This window comes from Oreochromis niloticus, linkage group LG13, assembly GCF_001858045.2.
Source record: "Oreochromis niloticus isolate F11D_XX linkage group LG13, O_niloticus_UMD_NMBU, whole genome shotgun sequence".
In the NCBI taxonomy this organism is placed as follows: Eukaryota; Metazoa; Chordata; class Actinopteri; order Cichliformes; family Cichlidae; genus Oreochromis; species Oreochromis niloticus.
In genome coordinates, this window is record NC_031978.2 from 4896962 (window position 1) to 4909633 (window position 12672).

General features: G+C 37.5%; 1 protein-coding gene across 5 annotated transcripts in view; it reads right to left on the minus strand.

Moving 5' to 3' along the window:
- Positions 1–12672, minus strand: part of atrnl1a (attractin-like 1a) — a 338833-nt gene that overhangs the window by 197550 nt on the left and 128611 nt on the right. The gene's annotated exons all lie outside the window — the stretch shown is intronic.

Here is a 12672-nt window from a genome sequence, read left to right on the forward strand (position 1 = left end):
GAAAACAAAGTGTTCGGTCAGGATTGTATCCATGCAATGAGAGGGTCACTGTTAAAATTATCAGGATTTTTAAAGGATTTGAGATGCAAATCATGATGCAGAATCTTCTTGTTCCCCATGTTGTTCAAGTTAAAGAAAATGAATGTCCTCATTCTGTGGGATGTTTAATCCTGTAAGTCAAACTCTAGCAGAAGGGCAGAGATAAAATAATTTGTTCAACCGATTGTAGAATCCTTATTCTTTTAGCTTTTCAGCTCAACCTCTTTACACATTTTTACACAGAATGAAGACAGACATTTTTTCCATCTTCCAGTACATTAGAGGAGATTTATTCACAGCAGAAGTATGAACACGAGGAAAGACTGCCTCAGCCAAGGACTCTTTCAATGTGCATTTCTTAGAAACCCATTAGCTTCTCAAAGTCATTTCAGTTATGAATGAATAACTAAAATGTCTCAACCAACAAATATGAAATTGTGTGTTACAAATGTAAGAACAATTTGTACCATTTGTGTTGATAGGTGTAGCACTGTCCATGTCAAAGTCAAATGCCCACATGAAGACAAAACCCTCTTGCTAATGCAAATTAAGTTGCTATCAACGTCAAGGTCATCTTGGGCATTGTTGCACTGCTGTTATTTTTAGATCATTTCCTAGAGGTCCTGTTCTGACCACTTACGCATGCGCATCTGTGATTTCACTGCATGGTTTCAAATCTGCACAGAAAGAAGATATTGTCTGTCATACTAACCTTCATGTCAAGGATCATCACTGAGAAACCAAGAGACCAAACTGCAGTCTACAGTGGATGTGCCCACTGTGGGCTGAAGCCTGAAGCAAGTGTATCTGATCAGAAGCCGGATCAGAACCATGCTCTTGATTATGTCTTTATTTTTCCACCTTGTCTGGTTTGCAGGCCAACCCTCTCCTGCCTGCTTCCATGCCTGAGCAAGCTCTGCACTGGTGATGCCATGATCCTATAATCGAATCATCTTTAAGGGACAGTCCTGGCACTTTCTGGACTTTCTTAGGTGCCCTGAAGCCTTCTTCACAACAATTTAAACTCTCTCTCTTCAAAGTTCGGTAAATGGTTGATTTAAGTGCAGTCTTATTGGCAGCAAGAGCCTTTCTTGAGAAGCCCTTTTTATGCAAAGTAATGAAGTTTTCTTGCACTTATCCAAGGTTAACACAGAAAAAACAATGATTTCAACCACCACTCTACTTTTAAAGGATCCCGTCTGCTATTCAGACTCAACCACATGACAGAGTGATCTCCAGCCTTGTCCACTACTACCTGAGGATCCCTGAAAATGAGGCTAACAGGTGCTTATGTTGCATTGCTGAACTGTAGTAGAAATTGTTTTTGTTTGTTTGTTTCTTCTTTTTTTTTTTTTTTTTTGTTTCTTCTTGATATTCTGGAGTATACGCAAATTGGCATCACAAAAACTAAAGCAGCAAACTGTGATAACCAAAACTTGTGTCATTCTCAAAACCTTGCAATGACAAAATGTAAAAAATCCTCCTTTAAAAATGGATGGAGCCCTGTGGTAACAGTGTGGATGGTAAAATTTGACTTTTGCCAGCTATCTGTTGTAGATAGTCTACTTTTGATTCGAGCCACAGAAATGTGAGCCTTTTTTTGGTGAGTTTAATCTTCTTAATTACTTTCTTGTATAAAAGCATGATGTAGCCAGATAATTCACATGGAGCCAAGCCTGTAATTTAAACACTAAATCACTTCTGCATTCAGCTCCTAAAGGTAGTGACAAACAAGAACGTTCCCTGCACCCTTGTAGTTCGGTGTGTATGTGTGTGTGTCCACATTCACACACAGCCACTCGTTACTGTGTCCCACTCCAGCTGAATTGACTTTGTGCTTTGTTCTTATTCTTTCCAATTGGCTCAGAGACAGGCCCTGTAATAAAAACAGTGTTGAGCTCAGGTCAAGGTAAAGGCAAGACACAGACAGATAATGAGAGGAAAGCAACCTCTTCTAGTCCTCCCTCTCCTCTTCTGCCTGGAAAGAGGGCCCGATTCGATTGCTTACACAGAGCAAAAGCAAAGCAGCACACATAAACATTGCTTCAAATATTTAGATTTCTGAGAACACGTACCGCACAAAAACAAGGTCGTGCAGAAGGGGAGCTTAAATGTCAGAAGGCTGAAAGTTGAATTGATGTTCTGTGACATGACAAAAAAAAACAAAACAAAAAAAAAAACAGATGCTGACTGGTGAGACAGAAACAATAACAAAATACAATTTCAATCTATTACTTTAAATTAAATTGACCCGTCAGAAAAATAGAAAACCTTTTCGGAGATGCACACTGAACTGCACGGCTCTGGAAGATAACAGAATCTTGACAAGAAGTGGCTTTTAGACTTGAGATAATAGACAAATCACAGGTGTGTTAGCGCAGGCTCAGGTCACCCTGCTGTTCGTACAATATTGATTTAGTTGGCAGCCAACAAAGGCGCACAAAGGGCACAGCCAGGAGAAACATGTATTCGTCTAGTCGCACTGATTTTGCCAGTGGCTCTTAAAGAATAAGAACAGGGGACAGAGGGAGAAAAACAGACAGAAAAGTACTGTTTTGGTTTGGAGGCTGGTACTGAACACTGCAATCATCTGAGAGCTTCACACACAAGGTTCAACACACAAGAAGAAGAAAACCCCTCTCAGCCCCCGCTGTCTAACTGTAATCTCAAAGGCCTAATTAAAGGCTGAATTAAGACACTTGAACAGAGACGTAGCACAACCTCTTTGGCTGCCACTTGATGCTAGAATTAAGTTCAATTATTTAAGATCTCACAGTATAACAAAGCAAATTTTGCACCATTATTTCTTTCCTTTGATTAAACAAACATGAAACCACTGTAATCCCCTCAGCAGAAAAAGCCACCCTGGTTCCAGCAGAGCAGGCCGAGCACAGACAAATCCTCTGCTCTGCATGTTCTGATGAGGGCCGAGATTAGAATCTAGTCCAGCCGTTTGTCCACAAAACCGTATGCACAAACTCAAATTTCAGCTGAGGTACTGCTCAGCGAGACGAATTAAATACAATTTAAATTCTAATGAGTTTGGTTTCGAGTAAAATGTGAGCACAAAATAAAAATAAATTTGTTTCATTTGACAATTACACAGCATTTCCAGCTCTTGATTGTACATCCTACTTTCCTACTTCCGACTGGGGCATTAACGCCTGTTTTTGGAGCAAACAAATGTGTTAAACATCAAAAAGTAATCTGGAATCAGTGGCTGGATCCTGCAGTTTTTGCACTATTTTGATTTCTCTTAACATATTACTGAGAAATGTTCAATAATCAGTAAGGAAGTTGGTAGAAAATTTTTCAATAGAAAACCCCACACCATGTGAAAGCAAGTTACATTTGACATCATCTTCATATTAAATCCTTAGTCTTCACAAAACATTTCCTTGGCCTAAAACAATGTAAGAGTTCATTTACTTGATCATATAGTTTGATATTGATTAGTTTAATTGTTGTGAGCAGATTCATTGCCTTTAGGTTTTGTGCTACTTTTGCTTTTAAGTCTGCAAAATTTAGAATAGAACAGAATAGAATAGAATAGAATAGAATAGAATAGAATAGCTTTTTATTGTCACGGTTACAAGAACAATGAAAGGCAGAGGTTCCACTTCTGATTACTTTTGTTAAAAATGATTGGACTGCAATCCTGAAAAGATATCATGGTTCCAGTGAACTCCAATGAACAGATTTTTTTCTTAAATCAAATAAGAATTATGATGGTGGGGTGGTTAGCACAGCGGCAACACCAAGAAGATCCTGGATTCAAATCCAAAGGGGTTGAGGTTACATATTCACCACATCCCTGCATAGGTTCTATTTGTTTGTACCCTAGCTTCCTCCCCTGGTCCAAAGGCATCTCAGGATAATTGGTAAATTGGCTGTAGGCATGAATTTCTCTGCGTTAATAAACTGATCTAGGATGACCCCTGCATCACCATGGATTGGATAAGCAGGAGAAAATGGATGGGTGGTATAAGAGCAATCACTTCACAGCATATGGGCCACTCTAGGACAGGTGACCTTTCAGTGTAAAAACATCTTAAAATTAATTTACAAATGTGCATCTAATCAGTTTTCACCTCATGTTCTCAATAAAATTATGTAAATTTCACAGCCACGAAACACTGAAAGAAATTCAACGAAGTCTACCAAACATTTCTCAGTACAGCACATAGCTAATCTATTTGATACTGCAGTTCAAGTAATGTGGCTAGTACTGATTTACCCGTGATGGGGTCTTGAGTTTCTCTTTGCAGAATTTCCCCAACTGAGAATCAAACTGTTAAGTCAAAACAGTCTGTTTTAGTTTAAGCGTTGTGTTCAAATTGCATGCTCAAAGAAATGTTTCTTCTCACTCTCTTTTCTTCTTGTTGCATGTTGAAGCTCTACTTGGAACCTTGTTAAGATCCAACCATGCAAAATAGGATTTTACGCCATTTTTCAAGTGGTCTTAAACTGTTGATCGGGACTGTATGTGTTATACTTTACTTTCCCCAACCCTAGCCACAGCTCAACTGGAAATGGCAAATGGAAAAAAAAAAGAAATGCAGTTTTTGACATTACCCTTTTTTCCTCATTCTACAGTTGGCTGACTTCAGAAGGGATAAGGGAAATGTTAGGGAAGTCGGTAACTTTTGAAAAGTTGAGTCTGCAACTTTTGTAAAGTGCAAACTGTGCCCAGGCCTGGTATACTGTAGGTGCTGCTAATATGACTTTGACTCTTTGCAAATATCTGCATTGACAGCATGCCAGCACAAAGTTAGCAGTGACAAATCCAAAGTGGCGTTAAAGCTGAGTGCATATTGATCCCAGCCAAGCAGCCAGAGCCTGATCTTAGACCATTAACGAAAAGAGTAGTGACAATGCTTTTCAGACCGACTTATAGAGTACTGCAAAAGTAACTTATTGAGTACTATAAGAAATCGCTTTCTACACAGTAATTCAGTGATGTAATTCAACATTTTTTAAAGTATTGTGTAATGCAAAATATATGACTGAAAAACAACTGATTATGACAGAACATGCATCGCATTTTACCTAACATCCATATATGTAGTGGTTGCATGCAAATAAGATTGAACATTACTTGAAACTTGTTTCAGTCTTTCTAATCTGGCAATAAGATTTTTTTAACCAGTATTCTTTTATCATACCTTTCAGATAATAAAGTATAATCCGTGTTTGTCCTGCACAGACGTCATGTCAACCGGACCAAGGACATATTAGTCTTCTAAATGTCTACTTATGATTCAGTGCCTGTAAATGCACAGGATATTACCCTGTATTGAAAGATGATATGGAAGCTAAATCTACAACTAAACTTAAATATAGCTGTAGTTCTCTTAAGGTTAGGAGTTCTCAACATTCACTACTCAATAAATCCTTTCATTAAGACGGACTCTTTCACTAAAAATATTTTTTTAATCTTTTTAACACAGATATATTGTCTCTAAAAGTAAAATAAGTACTTAAGTCATCCAGTCCATCCACATAATATGACGTATTCAAGTGCCAAGAGTAGAGAGAGAAAATGAATAAATAAATGAATGAATGAAATGGATGGAGGAGAAAACACATCAGGCAAATGCTGACAACACAAAAATAAGCAATGGGGAAAAAAAGAAACCTGATCTCTTAGCAAAAAATTTGATATAAATCATATTTCCCATGACTTGTGTGAGCCCCTGAAGAGAGTACAATTTCTCACTCCAATGCCTCCACATGTACGCACACAATAAAAAGCCAGACTGTCGCCAGTTTGTGTTTGAATGTGTGTTTAGGTGAGAAGGTGGCCGAGTGTGTTCGTCAGTCAGAAAACCTGAGTCATGAATGAACCTTTTATGTTACTTTGGTCTGCTCTGTCTTATTCCCGATAGGGTTGCAGGTACAAATCTCAATGCAACTTCATTTCTGCAGGAAAAGGTGGAAAAAAAAAAAAAAGATTTTTGTGCAGTTGGACTTCCGAACCAGCAAATCTTATTTCTGCTAAATATTAAGGAGCTTCAACAAGATGCATTACCATTCTTGTGTTCTGTCCTTTTGGTCTGTGTTTCTTTGTTTTTTTTTAAAGCTGAATTTTGATAGCTGCACATACACTGGCTGTAAAACTGCTTAGCACTTGCTATTATTGGGTCATGAGACTTGTCATTCTCCAATTCAATCACCATTTGCACCAGTTCTGCATGTTGCATGTTGCACTGTTCACTTTTATGTGTGGATGATTAGATGTTAAGGTTAGACAAAAATTACCCAGGGGTCTCAATGGCAGGCACTGGTATCATTTAGTAACATTTCATGTGATCCTTGATCAAAAACAATGTACGTCTTCATGTCACAAATCAAGGAAACATTACCTTTCAATTTCAACTTTTCAGTTCTTCAGAATAAAAGTGTTTACTTGTAGCAAAGTAAAATAATAATGATAACAATAGCAACAGCAATATTATTAAGCAGAAGAAGAAGAAGAAGAAGAAAAAAATGGGTATCACACAAAAAACTATGAGTGACCATTAGAGGCATTATTCTGAATTACCTCCAATATAGACATGAGATATCAAATTCATTCGCACACTATGCTGAAAATCATGAACTCACACCTGAAACACTTTCACATAAACTAGTGAAACCTTTTACACGTGTTATCAAAAAGCTTTCACAGGTACTAATCAAATGTGTTCATTTATATATCTGGACATTTCACACAGACAAGTGAAATTCATTCACATACATACTGAAAATCATGCAGACACATAAATGAAATGCTTTTACCTGCACAGTTGAAAAGCTCTTTAGAAAATCTGATGAATGCTTTTACAAAGACTTGGAAAATATTTCATGCAAACTTGAAGGCAAGAGAATTTTATCTGAAATGTAAGGTAACTGAGAAAATAGATTGCATTTTAAAACATGGGGAAGTGCATCTCAAACTAATGTGTGCTACATTTGTTCATGTTTGTGCTGTTTGCTCCTGCCACTGAACTAATAAAAAGACTAAAGACTGTCACTCCCATTTTGTTCAAGCCATTAGCCTTCTACCTACGAATCGCATCACCAACATCAGGCAATGCACTTTGTTTTTGTTTTTTTTTGAGGAATGCACGCAAACTCACCTGCATTGGTTGATTGCCTAGCCAAATCCCTATAGAACTAGACCCAAATGTGGTACTATGTTCTGCTTTAACACCACACACAAAAAACTGCTCCACAACCTAACAGCAATCCTTAACAATACTGATCTCAGCTAAAGCCGTCAGAAGCCTGCCCGAAAACAATAAATATTAGCCAGCTACCTTTAGCATGGCTCATCCTGGCAGCGTAGCAACATGCCGATGCCAGCTGCAGCTTCGGTCCAAGCACACTGTATCACATTATCTACACCAGCAGTGATTCAGCACATATGCAGGATGCACAAGGAAAAAAAGATCAAATATAATTTGCCACATCACTTCTTGAATTTTATACATTGGTGTGAAAATGTGTTTGCCCCTTTCCTAATTTCCTATTTTTTTTAGTATGTTTGTCACACTTAAATGTTTCAGATCATCAAAGAAATTTAAATATTAGACACAGATAATATAAGTAAACATAAAATGCAGTTTCTAAATAAAGGTGTTTATTATTAAGGGGGGAAACAATCCAAACCTACATGGCCCTGTGTGAAAAAGTAATTGCTCTCCGTTATAAAATGTATTAAATGTGATGTATCACATCTTTAGAAAGCTGAGTTTGATTTTTTTAGCCACACCCCAGCCTGATTACTGCCACGCCTGTTCTCAATCAAGAAACTTAAATAGGACCATCCTGACAAAGTGGAATAGACCAAAAAATTCCCAAAAGCCAGGCATCATGTTGTGATCCAATGAAATTCAGGAACAAATGAGAGGAAAAGTAATTGAGATCTCTTAGTCTGGAAAAGTTTATAACACCATTTCTAAAGCTGTGGGATTCCAGCGAACCACAGTGATCATTATGCACAAATGGCAACCAACCAAAATTACCCCAAAAGTGCAGCAACAACATCCAGTGAACTGCAAGCCTAACTTGCCTCTGTTAAGGTCAGTATTCATGACTCCACTATAACAGAGACAAAAATGGCCTGCGTGGAGTTCCAAGATGAAAATCACTGCTGAGCAAAAGAAACAAAGGCTCACCTGAATTCTGCATGAAAATATCGTGATGATCCCCAAGACCTTTGAGAAAATAGTCTGTGGACTGATGAGACAAAAGTTGAACTTTTTGGAACGTGTCTGTCCCGTTATATCTGGCATAGAAGTAACACAGAACTTTAGAAAATATCAACAGTAAAACAATGGTGGTGGTAGTGTGATGGTCTGGGCTGTTTTGCTGCTTAGGGGGAAATCACTTTTCACACAGGGTCATGCACATTTGGATTTCTTTCCCCTTAAAAATAAACACGTTTATTTAGAAACTACATTTTGGTTTCTTGTGGTATCTTTATTACATTTGTTTGATAATCTGACTTCAGTATGACAAACATAAAAAAATGGAAAATCTGGAAGAGGGTAAACACTTTTTCCACCGTAATTCTAAGCTAATAACAGCATATATTTCAATTAGGTATTTAAAGCTGGAAAATTCAGTACAGCTAAATGTAACATTATAAATGAGGGATTGTAAATAACAGCTCTTCATAATAATTTTCCCCTATTCTACTTTTTCTTCATTCGTTTCCATTCTGTAAATGAACCACAGTGATCACTGCCAATGGTAACTTACTTATTCATGTACATGCTACTTCTACTTTTATTAAAAAAAATGTTTTAAAGCTTTTATTTTTTAATGTGCAGTTTTAGGTTATTTATATTAAACAAAAATTCACCACTAAAATATGCCATTGTTAGATTATAATATAATAAGCTATCCAACTGCAACATTGGGGGCATCAATCAATAAAAAAAAAACAACATATCATTAAATTGTATCCAAGTACGGATTTGATATGTGCTGTTCTGCATAAAGATCAAGTTAACTACATTTAAAATCAATCCTGATACAAATACTTTTTGTACTCAGAAAGTACACTGCAGGGTTGTTTTATATATTGTATTTATAAAGCGCCAAATCACAACAGCAGTCAGCTCAAGGCTCTTTATATTGTAAGGTAGAGATCATACAATGATAGCCCTTGAACCTATATTTAAAACAAACAATAAACGGTAAATAAAAATCTCTGTCCATAATACCAACTTAACAATTCTTTGCAATTCAGCAATGTAGGCACACAATGTGTGGAATCATCAGCTGCAGGAGAAGTGAAGCATCTACAAATATATAAACAGACAGATAAAACAGGATCCATATTCAGGTGTTTCTTCCTTATAATAAGCAGCCATCTAATAAAAGTCTATCCAGATGTGGCAAACTTGGGAAAAGATGTCATAAAGAGTTTCCTAAATAAGATGATTATTAAAAGATCACTTTGGTCAATTCTTAACTACATATTGATTCACATTCAGTTTCTCATGCTGGCCAATTCAGTAAGAGTGGCTATGATTTAATTAGAGGTCACACATATGGTCCACAGTGCCTTTATTTCCAGTGGATTTCCTGAATATGAAACGCATTTACACCTACCATATGTGTTGATTGGCCTGCAGACCAGAATATGGACATCATATAATGTATCATTATAATGTATGTGTATATATAAGTGCTTATAGTGCTGCCCAAGTAGTACAGATGTGCAAGTGCACATCTGTATTAGCCCGGCACATTTAAGTGCTGTCACTTAATATTGCTCATATATAAAAGCGATGGCTTTCACACTTGCAGTAAGCTGCTAATTAACCGACTGTCAGTTCTATCTCAGGATGTTATTTTTCACTTTCTTCTCTGTGACATGTGAAGTATCAACTTTTATCTTATATTCTGATGATTTCAAGTCACTCACCTAACAGGTTGTTACTGTTTGGCGATTCTGCAAAACTCCGGCGTACTTTGTCAAATTATATTTTTCATTGTCAATGGGGGGGGGGGGAAACTAAGCTAAGCAATTAAAATTATTAAAGACACATGAACACTGACATAAATGAACTGAAATGAATTTGTCTATTTTATAATTACTTTAAGTCCAGTTTTAAATATAGGCTAGTACCTACACACACTCACAAAACACTACCTCCACTGAACATAAGCCTGCATCCTTACTGATCCTGTACAAAATATTCTACCAATAGAGATAAAGTAATTTTTTATAGCTCATTCTTTTCTGTTACGCATGTTTCAACTGACAGATGGAGCAAAAGCAGGGAGGACTGCAGTGGGATCACTGGGATTGTGAATGTGTGGCAGTGGTATTAAATATTTCATTATTTGGTGAATTGAACAGGCTTTTGTCTTGAAAGCTGAAAAGTAGTATCATCTCTCTTTCCCAAATATGGTAAATATAACAGTCAAAAACAAAATATTATTTCAAATCCCCCAAATACCACCACCCCCCAGGGCCTGGTCAGCATCTAAGGACTGTAAAAACCTAAGGCAGGCCCAGAGATTCTGAAGAGACTGTTCAACATTGTACAAATCCAAACTGATGCATTTAAAAAATATACATTTACCGACAGGACAAATGCTGCTGCAGAAGCTTATAGGTGTTCAACTTCAATGACTCCTCACCTGCAAGACCTTCAGTACCTCACTGACCCCCTGCATTACTATACTCCCTCCAACACCATGGAACTTACTTGCAATTGAGAATTTTGCTTTGGGTATCCTAAAAGGGGAAATAAACTATTACTATTACACTTCTCTGCATGCTCTCGACTTAATTTAAAAGCCTGTAATGCTGTTTTAGTCAACCCTGCCTGGCCAGTGGCCCCAGTTAGGAGTGTGCACACCATTTTTACCTTGCAAAGAGAAAAAATAATCACATTTACCCTAAAATATGATATTTTTTTTTATGAACTGGTGTGGTTGCATTTGTAAGAAAAAAGTTGTCAAAGGTAAAGGATACATTATTTTAGTATATTCAGCCCAACTTCTTGTCTTCCATGACAGCACATGAGCTAATTTATTAAATGCATGCTGGTTAATCTCTCTTTGAGCTGAATGCCATAAATGAGAGTCTCAAAGAAAGCGGCTTATTCTAGACGAGACATGAGTCACAGCTGCAGAAAGACTTCAAAAACACTATTTCCACTGACTGGAGATCAAAAAGGATTCAAAAGCCGTTTAAAATCATATTTACTGAAGTGTTTGTATGTGAGTGGTTTTGTGTGTCGGTCTGCTTGTGTGTTTTGGGTTTGTCTATGTGTTTGCTTGTTGACCAGTCACATGCCAGGAATAGAGCTGCCAGGGGGGAAGATGACTGGATACCGCTACGAATGCTGGGTAGTTTGCAATTCTGCCACAGGGATCCACAGGTACATAAACACGCACAAGCATATTTAAAGGCAAAAAAAAATGTTTAAAAAAAATGCACAAACACACATACACACACGCACTCACAAAGACATACTCGAGACAGCAGGTGAGAGTGAATTTGGCAGCATTTCCACAGAGAAGAGTGAATGGAGCGACTCTGCAGGCAGCATCCCTCCTCTGCTATTCCACTGCTGCTGAAGCTGAACAGCAGCTGGCTCTGTCTGATCCTTCTCAGACACACACACACACACACACACACACACACACACGCGGACACACACACACACACACACACACACACACACACACACACACACACACACACGCGGACACACTACCCTGCTGTCCTATCTGTCCCATTCTGTGGTTGATGCTACTGGGTTGCCAGTTTCTTGCAGAGACAGCACTCATCTCTATAGCTCCTGCACTGAACACAAATTTACAAAGAGCTCCTGCAGTCACACCCCGCTTAGAGACTGTACATCAAAACCTCAAACTAGGGACAGACTGAAACAGAGAAACGGAAAACAAAAGGGCATCAGTTGGAACATAAGATGCCACCTTTACCAAATAATCATCAGTAATGTTCATATTTAAATATTAAAAAAAAAAAACTTAATTCATTCACCGAGCAGCAATGCCTTACAGTCTTCCAACTGATTTCTTTTTTCTGTGCATTTTCCTGTGATATTGAAGGTTGACTTCAAAATTTTATAACAACACAGTTTGTGTGTCTATGACTAACAAAGAGATTCATCTCATGAGTCACGCATGATCCAAAACTCCTCCTACTTATGCAAGAAATAGACAAGTAGTAGCTCAGAGACAAGGTGAGGACTGAGGACACCATCCAAAACATCCACTAAACTCCATCCTGAAGAGGTTTTAAAGTGTTTCAACAAACTTGAATTACTTCCACTTTGCTGCTGTCTTGGGTCACTTGTCTACAAGAAGCTGCTCATCAGGGAAACTTAAATATAGGCCATTTAAAACATCTGAACCAATGAGTAGTGCTGGTGTTTTGGGGTTTTTTGTTTGGTTTTTTTAATGTTAAAAACTACTGAGGTCAATGAATATACACTTCCCCACTGCTATTTACATCTGTAACACATAATGTTACAGATATTAATGTAACTCCAAAAGGAAAACTAAATAACTAGAGAAGGTGTTTATCTCTGGATGTTTAGCTCTTTTTTGTTCTACTTAACTCCCTGTACAGTTGTTGGCAAAACAAAAAATAGC